The sequence below is a fragment of the Pteropus medius genome, unplaced genomic scaffold, assembly GCF_902729225.1.
Source record: "Pteropus medius unplaced genomic scaffold, Ma_sr-lr_union100, whole genome shotgun sequence".
NCBI lineage: Eukaryota > Metazoa > Chordata > Mammalia > Chiroptera > Pteropodidae > Pteropus > Pteropus medius.
Genome location: NW_024353791.1, coordinates 69,190 through 77,289, shown reverse-complemented (window position 1 = coordinate 77,289; position 8,100 = coordinate 69,190). Strand labels below are relative to the sequence as shown.

Genomic DNA, 8,100 nt, shown 5'->3' with positions numbered 1-8,100 from the left:
TTTTTTTTTTTTTTTAAGGTGAGGCAGCCCTTGGTTGACCTCACAGATTCCAAGGACCTTGTCAGTTTATAATCCCTTATTTTTTAATTTTTACACCTACAGCATCTGTTCTTCCTAGTTGGTCTCCCATCCAAGTACTAAACAGGCCCCACCCTGCTTAGCTTCCAAGATCAGATGGGATCGAGCTTGTTCAGGGTGGCATGGCTGTAGACTACATTATAGAAGTTTTAATCTTTCTCTCAAGTATATTGTTAATGTGTCTATTTAAGCCTTTACTTATTTATATTGAATTAAATTTAGTTACTTTTAAAGTGACAAATTTAATGTTACTTTTCTCTCACTATTTCCAAATCTATTTTGTACTTTTCATCGTATTTTTATTTTGACAAATATTAAGATGTATAAAGAACTTCTTTTAAAATGAACTTTACTGAGGTAAAATTTAATTACATAAAATGCACCCATTTTAATTGTAAACTTTGACAAGTTTTGACAAAGGCATATTATATATACCCATGTAAGCACCTCCCCAATCAAGGTATAGAACATTTCCAACACCCCAAAAAGTTTCTTCAGTCTGTTCCCAGACAATCCCTCTACCCCACCCAAGCATCCAAGAATCTGATTTTTGTCACTATTAATTAGATTTATCTTTTCCAAGGTTTCATATAAATCGAATCATACCATATAAACTCTTCCATGCCTGACCTCTTTTGTTCTGCATGCTGTTTCTGAGATTAATCCATGTCTTTGTGGTATCAGTAGTTTGTTTCTTTTTATTATTGAGTAATATTTTATTGTATGGGTACACCACAATTCGTTTATTCATTCACATATTGATGGACATTTGGGCATTTCCAGTTTTTGACAATTATGAAGAAATTAGCTATAAACACTTATTTATAGGATATTTTGGGACACATGTTTTCATTTCTCTTGGGTAAATATTTAGGAGCAGAGTTATTGGGTCACATGATAAGTGTATGTTTAACTCTGTAGGAAACTATAAGACTTTTTCAAAGCGGTTGTATTATTTTATACTCTCATCAGAAGTATAAGAGTTTAACGTCCAATAATTGATATCTGTAATTTTAGGCATTCTAGCCAAGTGTGTGGTTTTATTCTTCATTTCCCTAATGACTGATGATGTTGGGCATCTTTTCATTTGCTCATTATCCTTTCATATTTCTTGTTTTGTGTCTGTTCAAATATTTTGCTCATTTATTATTATTATTTTTGTTTTCTTGTCACTGAGTTGTAAGAGTTCTTTGTATATTCTGGATATAAGACTTTTGTTAAAAATATGTCTTGCCAATATTTTTTATCACTTTCTGGCGTGCTGCTCTATTTTCTGAATGATATATTTTGAAGACCAAAAGTTTAAATTTCGATTAGTCCAATTATCAATTTTTTGCTTTTTGGATTGATGCTTTTTGTATCCCAAGAAATCTTTGCCTACCCAAAAGTCGTGAAGATTTTCCCCTATTTTGTTCTAATAATTTTATAGCTTCAGCTTAAAAGTTTAGATCTGTGATCCATTTTGAGTTTACTTTTGACATGGTATGAGATAAAGATTGCAATTATTTTTTCCATCTATCTAGTTGACCTAGCACCATTTGAAAAGACAGTTTTTCCCCCCCATTGAGTTACCTTGGCCCCTTTGCTGAAAGACAGTTGACCTTTTAAATGTGAATTTATTTTTGGGTATTTTATTCTGTTCCATTGGCCTATATGGATTCTGAACTTATTGAATACATGAGCATAATAAAAAGGTTGTTGTTTTCACCACTGAATTAAGAGTAGTTTTGTACATAGTAAGAGTAACCTGAACAGAAGACATCTGGGCCCTAAAGTTTCTTTGTTGGAAAGTTTAAATAAATTACATTTCTTTAATTCATACAGTATTATTTACATTTCCTGTGTCTTCTTGTGTCAGTTATGGAAGTTTGTGTTAATTAAGGAGTTTGTAATACTTATTTCGTTTTGTTTTGTAAATAGTGGTTTTAATGTAAGGAGGAGGCAAGAGAATTAAAATGTTCAATCAAGCTACATTCAGAGACTGCAATTCGCTGCTTGACCAGCTCTGCAGCCAGGACCAGAGGACACCTGCAGAACAAAGAAAGATTTCTGCTGGGATTGCTAACCACTCATTTCCCGCCCCTGTGGAAGGGAAACAGGAAAAACAGAGTCTTTAAGTGGCTGACCTACACAAATAAAATCATTCATTCTCTATGGCTAAAACCATAGGGAACCTATGGAATAAAGGCTGGGAACTGACAGTAGTACTCTTTCCCTTCCCCTTTCTCACTATATGTCCATATGAAAGGAGATGGGTAAAGAAGTCTTTAAATTGTAACTCATAGGAACTAAAGAATAATATATATAAACTGAATTCCCCGTCCCCAGCACTTGGGGTCCCTCTCACTGCTTTTACTCTCAGTACTCTTTACTCTGTTTCTCTCACTGTTCTCGTCTCTCTCAGTCCCTCTCACTCTCTGTCTTTGAGAGGAGACCACACTCTGTCTGGAGAGTGTTACCCCTTTTCTAATAAACTTTCCTTTTAACCTTGACTTCGGCATGTATGTTGCATTCTTTCTACACTCTCTCGCCAAAGAACCCTCTTCTCTCTCAGTGTGGGGCTTGGTCTCCCCTCAACTCAAGAAAAGTTGCCCTGTCCTGCATCAGTGCCATTTATTTAAATGGAAAAGACCGAAGAAGAACTTTTTCTTTTTTAACGTGGGAAATTAAAGTTCTTATTTGGTCATGATACATTTGCCATTCCTATTAGACATCCAAATGGAGATGATATATGAGTCTGGGATTTGGGAAAGAGGTCATGTCTGGAGACATGAATTTGCAGTATTAGCAGTGTATATAGAAAGTATTTAAAGTCATGGGACTGGATGAGGTCATCAAGAAATATTGCATGGTGACTTTAGTTAATAATACTGAATTGTAAACTTGAAAGTTGCTAAGAGTAGATGTTAAGTGTCCTCATCACACAAATTCAGAAAAGGTCACTATGTGAGTGATAGATGTGTTAATTAGTTTGATTGTGGTAAGCGTTTCACAGTGTATACATATAGCAAATTATCTTGTTGTACACTTCAAATATGTACAATTTTTGTCAATTATACCTCACTAAAGCTGGGAAAAGAGGACTAGAAAATGATGTAACTCTGTTGGCACCTTGAATTTAGCTCAGTGAGATTTATATTGAATTTCTAACCTACAGAACTGTTAGATAATAAACTTATGTTGTTTTAAGCTTCTAAGTTTGTGGTCAGTCATTACAACAGCAATAGAAAATTAGTACAAAATTTTTACATGGATTTTTTTTTTCCCCCAATAAAAGGAAGCATACCTGCCTCTGGGAGTGGGGGGTGAGGGTGGGGGGAGGAAACAAAACAAAACTAGAAAGTTCTGCTGAGAAAACTTGAAGAGGTAGAGATATATGCATGTTTCTAAATGAGAATAAAAATCATTGGTAATATAATGGACCTTCTTAAAGTGATTTATAAATTTAATGTACTTATAAAAAACCCACAGGATTTTTCTTTCTTTTTTTTTGGCTTTTTTTTAGCATTTTATTTTAGTATTAGTTTCAAGTATACAGTACATTGGTTGGGCATTTATGTAGTTTATGAAATGATCCCTCCGATTACTCTATCACCCCTCTGGCTATACACATAGCCATTACATTACTGTTGAATGCATACCCTATGCTGTGCTCCCCACCCTGTGACCATCTATCAACTACTAATTTGTATTTCTTTAATCATACAGTCCTTACTCCCAGCTCCCCAATCCCCCATTCCCACTGGCCTTCACTAGATTGTCCTCTGTATTTGTGAGTCTGGTTTTGATTAGTTTGTTCTTTTGTTCCTTAGATTCCACATATAAGCGAAATCATATGGTATTTATCTTTCTCCGTCTGCCTTATTTTGCTCAGTGTAATAACTTCTAGGTCCACCCATGCTGTTGCAAATGGTAGGATTTCATTTTTTATGGCTGAGTAATATTCCATTATGTATATATGAACCATAACTTCTTTATCCAATCATCTGTTGATGGGCATTTAGGTTGTTTTCATATCTTGGCTATTGTAAATATTGCTACCATGAACATAAAGATGAACAGATTTTTACGAATTATTGTTTCGGTTTTCTTTGGATAAATACCCAGAAGCGCAATTTCTGGGTCACAGGTAGAACAATTTTTAATTTTTTGAGGAACCTCCAGACTGTTTTCCATAGTGGCTGTACTCACAAGGTTTTGTCAGTAAATTTTCTAATAATACTATAGAGTTTATTTGAAGAAACAAACAGGTGAAAATAGTTAAGAGGATGCTTAGATTTACATAATTTTCAAGCTGTTGATTTACTGAATTAACTGGTATCACTCATTGAGATAAAATATATCAGATTATTGTGGACTGCGGAAGATTATATTAAGAAGACTCCGTGACACATTCCTTAGGGAAAAAGGATGATGATATTCTGTGACCTAAGGGTGTAGGATTAGAGGATCCTACCATACATGATCATAGAGCTGCTATATAAAATTGTTATAGTATTAATTTTAATGGAACTAATGAAATGATATAGAATACACTTAATATTAAAAATATAACTGATCTTTGCTTATTATGAAAGAAATTTAAAAATGATCGAGGCCTTTGGGTTACTATTCTACCAAGTTCTGTTAACTTGTAGAAATAATGCTTATGAGTACTCCAGAGAATTGGCCACCAACAATAGGGATATCTGCATGCATAATTACAGAATGAGTGACACACTAACTCTGGCTAAAAGATAAAAAAATCAATAAAATGACAGAAAGGACTCAAAAAGACAAAGAATCAGAAACAGTTTATTAGATAAACAGGGGCTGCTCATAAAAATATCTAAACATCATTACTTGAAAATTGACAGGTAGATATAGCATATTAAACCCTTACAATTTTCAATAAAGTCAAAGTCAAATCATAGTTTTATATATCTGTGGTAAATGAGGCCAAGATTTTACTACTATATACACTTGAAAAACTTAGAAAAATTATCTAATTATGCCTCAACATTGAGGACTTTTACACAGACAGATTTTTCATACCCATTAGTTCATTTTATGCAGAAATAAATTCCTAATGCCTTATTTGTTTATTTGTATTATGGCAATATTAGTTACTCTATTGCATAGTGTGAGGGATTTAACTGTTGAATACAAAGTTACTAAACAAATTTCTATATAGATAATGATCCCTGTTCCCCTTTAAAGTAAGTCAACCACAGAACCAAGAGCCAAGATATTTTCATTTTATTCTTTACTCTTCTATTTATTCAGTAGCTAAACACATTTTATCTTATCCTTGAGTCTAAAAAGCTTTTTCTGTGAAATGGAGAATAAATGTTCTATTTTACCTTCCCAGAAAGCTGTGAGGACTAACACAATTGAAAATGGGTAGTATTAGAAATTTCCTTCCAACTATGGAAAAAAAGGAAACATGACATTGTTGTTCTATTTTAGTTTTACCAGCTACCACCGTAAGGACTTCTAAGAAGCATCGTCTTGTCTATCACATTACATTGTTTCTCTGTGCTGCTGATTGCTGCACAAGGTGGTTCTTTTTGGGTTCTTTGATAGGTTATATATCCTTATTGTCTGCCATTGCTTGTGATAAAAGTATTTCAGAACAAATTCTCTAATTCTCAAATTCAGTTGTTATTACATTAACCATTTCCAATGAATGCAGTTTTATACTATGCAGAGAGTTATCTTTGGGAAAGAGACTATTCCATTAATTATTAGATTTATCTGTTGGAGGTTAACTTATGCTACCCAGAAACACTACAGGTTGCCTTCATAACCATGCCTCTGTATAATTGAAATGGCTTGTATGGCTTGAATTTCCTTCCCAACACATTTCCTGGCAAAATTACCATAAAAAATATGAGATCACAGGTTTATTGATCACAAGCTTAATGATTACACTTTCATTGATTACCAAGGAAATCTCAGCTGCATATAAGCATGCCCTTCTCACAAATGGAGTCAGACAGACCTGTTGGGTCCCAATACGCCATGCTTTTTGTATAGTTGTGTGAAATACTGTTGCCTGGACCAGCTTCCTCATATTCCCTGTTTTCCCAATCCATTTAGCACACACCACTCTTAGAGCACTTATCACAATGTTACAATGTGTGTTCCCAAAACTAGATTCAACATACTGGATTATACACTATGTTTTATTCCCCTTGGTATTTTCTCCCATCAATTAGTGCAAAATTGAGTGACTATTAACGTTTAATAATAAATGCTTAGTTGAATGAATTCTCTACATAATATTAAAATAATTTCATTAAGTTATATCATGCCTCTTCTATATTTAAACCATTCTGGTGGCTTCCAATTGTACTGAAGAAGATTCTATACTCCTTGAGAGGACATGAAAGTATTATTTTTACCTCTCCAATGTTACCTCTCACCATTCTCTGTCAGTCACCTCTCACAGTCTAAGTTGTGACCACATTGGTCTTTCACTTGTTGGAAGAAGCCAAGGTCTTTCCCAACATAGGTCTCCACACCTGTCATTTCTTCTGCCTAGAATGTTCATCACCTCTCTTTTCTCATGGTTGGCTCCTTTTCATCTTTCAGATTTTAGCTTAAATGTCATTTCCTCAGAGAGGCTCTCCCTGACTACCCAAACTAAAGACAGTCTTTTCTCTAAACCTCTAATAGCATCCTACTATTTTCATTCACAACATTTGTTATAATATGTAATTAAAAATTATTTGTATCTTTTTCTTATTTTCACTAGATTCTACACTGCATGAAGGATAAACAATATGTTTGTTTTATTTATAACTATAAACATAGTACTTAGCACATAATGGGTGCTCAGTGAATATTTGTCAAATAAATGAATAATAACACATTCCCTTTTCATGGCTCTAATGGCAGACTTTTTCTGGACACATGAGGATATCAATGACTTTAATGGTTCAAAGTCTTCTAAGTCACCAAAGTCATGTGCAAACTCACTTTGTCTGATTTACCAGTGTTTCTTAGGCTATTTAGGAAAACATCTGAATGACTGATGTAGGCAAGATCTTCCCTGATCTTGTTTAGACCTTAGTTATGATCCTAAGACAAAAGCAGGGAGAAACAGCATGGCGGTGAAAATAGCATGAGTTTGTGTTGATATACTTAGGTTAACATCCTGCCTTCATCATCTCCTAGTGGGTGACCTTTAGCATGCTATTTGCTCTCTTTGAGCTTTGGTTTCTTCATGTGTAAAATGAGTTGTTGTGAGAATTAAGTAAAGGCAAAGTGACTAGAACAATTTCCAGTGTACTGAAGATATTGGAAATCATAGCTCTTGCTATGATTGTCAGATATTGGGTCAGAAGATAATTTGATAAGTCATGTACAGTCATGTGTCACTTAATAATGGGGATTCATTTTTAGATATTCATCATTAGGTGATTTCATCATGCAAACACCATAGAGTGCACTTACACAAATCTATATGGTGTAGCCAACTTACACGTCTAAGCTATATGGTATAGCCTATTGCTCCTAAGCTAGAAACCTGAATAGCATGTTACTGTACTGAATACTATAGGCAATTGTAACACAGTGGTATTTGTGTATCTAAACATAGGAAAAGGAAAGTAAGAATATGATATAAGAGATAAAAATGGTACACTTGAATAGGGTACTTACCATAAATGGAGCCTGCAGGACTGGAAGTTGCCTTGGGCGAGTCAGTGAGTGAGTGGTTAGTGGATGAGAAGGTCTAGGACATTACTGTACACCACTGTGGACTTTGTAAATACTGTTCCACACCCCCAATCACTTCCTTTCAAAGTGTTAGAAATAGAACATCGAAGCTGTCAGTGCTGCTCCATGAACAGGGATGTGGGCTGGATTGATTGGAATATCAAGGAGACATTGGCTGGATAAGGTGTAGATCACCATAATAGTGACTAATAGGATGGAGTGAAAAGTGGCCTGAGGATCAGTAAGAAAAAGACATCAAGATGGAGAGATATAGGAAGATAAAGGATCATCATGGCAATGTGGTTTAGGCTATTGCAT

General features: G+C 34.5%; 1 pseudogene; it reads right to left on the bottom strand.

Moving 5' to 3' along the window:
- Window positions 1–93: 93 nt before the first annotated feature.
- On the bottom strand, window positions 94–212 carry LOC120593520 (uncharacterized; annotated as a pseudogene).
- Between the last annotated feature and the right edge of the window lie 7,888 nt (window positions 213–8,100).